Here is a 2,761-nt window from a genome sequence, read left to right as displayed (position 1 = left end):
TGTGTGTGTGTATGACCGAGGCCTCTTGTGGCTTGGAGAAAGAAGCCAGACGTGTGTTCAGCTCCGTCAGAGCAGCATGAAATGGCTTTCAGGGCATATGTGTCACTACATTCTCCCATGCTGCTCCCCTCCTCAAGTGATCCATCCTCTGTCACCCATTCCCAGCTTCTGGCAAACAGCGGCTAGGGACACCATCCCTGCCCATCCTGGCTAATAGCTATCTATGGCCCTATCCTCTATGAATGTATCTAGTTCTTTTTTGAACCCTGTTATAGTCTTGGCCTTCACAACAACATCCTCTGGCAAGGAGTTCCACAGGTTGACTTTTGTTCATTTCAAACCTGCTGCCCATTAATTTCATTGGGTGATCCCTAGTTCTTGTGTTATGAGGAGTAAGTAACACTTCCTTATTTACTTTCTCCACACTAGTCATGATTTTATAGACCTCTATCATATCCCCCCTTAGTCATCTCTTTTCAAAGCTGAAAAGTCCCAGTCTTATTAATCTGTCCTCATACGGAAGCCGTTCCATGCCCCTCATCATTTTTGTTGCCCTTTTCTGAACCTTTTCCAATTCCAATATATCTTTTTTGAGAGGGGGCAACCATATCGGCTCACAGTATTCAAGGTGTGGGCATACCATGGGTATATATAAATAGAGGCAATAGGATATTTTCTGCCTTATTATCTATCCCTTTCCTAATGATTCCCAACATTCTGAGAGATGTGGGGGGCCAGGAGGCAAGTAGCTTTGACTGAAATCACTCAGGCTCCCCTGCCCCCCCAAAACGATAATAATTATCACTCTAACACACGCTCAGAAGCCCAGAGAAATGGGAGGATCGCATGTGTTTGAAGGGACGTGTATGAAAAGAAGGGTGTGTTTGCAATTGGGGTTGGGGGTGTTGTGAGTTTTGCATGGATCTGACTTTCAGAGAACTCTCCACAAAGACGCCGAGGTCTCTTTCATGAGCGGGAACATCAAAAGACGTCAAACGAAAAGGTAAGCGAGAACATCTGAGTGATGAATTATGTACTGTCTGACAAATAATTTCCCCCCATAACACATCTCTGCACGACAGCATTATACCGAACCCAACAACGCAGGCACAGAATGACGCGAGACACAGAAGAGTGCCAGGTGCTGAGGAGAAAAACGCATGCCACAGGGCAAGCCAACACAATGACTCAGGCAACTGATGCCTTTATTGCATGGTGCAACCGAAGAAGGGACGCCAACGCTGATGACATGACACTACACATGTCTTCGACCAATAAGAAGGGTTAGAATCAGGGGTGGATGCAGAGTCCCAGTTTAGCGGGCCCAGGAGGGTTGGGTTGGGTTGTTGGGGGGGGAAAGCAGTTGGGTTGTGGGGGGGGGGGAAAGAAATGGTGAAGGGGTCATAAGAATGGCAATTCTGGGTCAGACCAATGGTCCATCTAGCCCCGTATCCTGTCTTCCAACAGTGGCCAATGCCAGGTGCCCCAGAGGGAATGAACAGAACAGATGATCATTGAGTGATCCATCCCATCGCCCATTCCCAGCTTCTGGCAAACAGAGGCTAGGGACACTCAGGGCTGGGGGAAGTGTGTTGCCTCCCTGCCCATCCTGGCTAATAGCCATTGCTGGATCTCTCCTCCATGAACATCTCTAATTCTTTTTTGAACCCAGTTCTACTTCTGGCCCTTCACAACATCCCCTGGTGAGGAGTTCCACAGGTTGACTGTGCATTGTGTGAAGAAATACTTCCTTTTGTTTGTTTTAAAGCTGCTGCCTATTCATTTAATTGGGTGATCCCGGCTTTTTGTGTTATGTGACACGGTAAATAACCCTCCCTTATTCACTTTCTCCACACCCGTCACGATTTTATAGACCTCTATCATATCTCCCCTTGGTCATCTCATTTCCAAGGGGAAAAGCCCCAGACTTTTTAATCTCTCCTCCTCCGGAAGCTGTTCAGGGCTGCAGGGATGGGCAGCTTGACAGATACTCCTGGTCCTACAGCGTCCCTCAGCCCACTGCTACCTCTCGGCCCAGCTGTTCACCTCAAGCCCTGCGTATTGATACCACATGTAGGGATGGTGGGCGCTGGGGCGGGTGCCTGGCTTCCTGCCCTATTGATGGCAGGCGCCACCCCTGAGTTACCAGGGGACGTTGTGAAGACGAGAAGTAGAACTGGATTCAAATATAGTTCCTGGAGGATAGGTCCATCAATGGCTATTAGCCAAGATGGGCAGGGTGTCCCATGCTCCAGTCTTCACAAATTTCTGTCTGCCAGATGCTGAGACTGGACAACAGGGGATGGATCACTCAAATTCGGCCTCCCTCATTTTGCGGGCCCTCCCAAATGGAGGGGGACACACTCCCCCCAACCCTGATGGTCTCTAATCTTGTCGTTGCTGTATGTATCCCTTGCTCTGGTCCCATTTCATGCTGCTCTGACGGAGCTGAACACACGTCTGGCTTCTTTCTCCAAGCCACAAGAGGCCTCGGTCATACACACACACACACGCGCACACACCGGGACTCCTGAGTCCTAGGTACAATGTTCCTCGGAGGACAGCCGAGAGGAGGGGAGCAGCATGGGAGAATGCAGTGACACGTATGCCCAGAGATCTAGAAGAACTGGAGGGAGACAGATGTGACAACAGCTGTAAAGGGAAGGTGGTGGAAAATTTCCCCAGCAGTAGCATTGGTGGTTCAGTGGTAGAATTCTCGCCTGCCACGCGGGAGGCCCGGGTTCGATTCCCGGCCAATGCA

The 2,761-nt window shown here is 49.8% G+C and overlaps 1 non-coding gene across 1 annotated transcript; it reads left to right on the top strand.

Annotated features, from left to right (window-relative positions):
- Positions 1 to 2,690: 2,690 nt before the first annotated feature.
- TRNAG-GCC lies at positions 2,691 to 2,761 on the top strand. Its single transcript has one exon. It is a non-coding gene; the product is annotated as a tRNA-Gly (tRNA).

Source organism: Terrapene carolina, unplaced genomic scaffold, assembly GCF_002925995.2.
Source record: "Terrapene carolina triunguis isolate 2854851 unplaced genomic scaffold, T_m_triunguis-2.0 Scaffold28872, whole genome shotgun sequence".
Taxonomy (NCBI): domain Eukaryota; kingdom Metazoa; phylum Chordata; order Testudines; family Emydidae; genus Terrapene; species Terrapene triunguis.
This window is presented reverse-complemented; position numbering and strand designations above follow the sequence as displayed.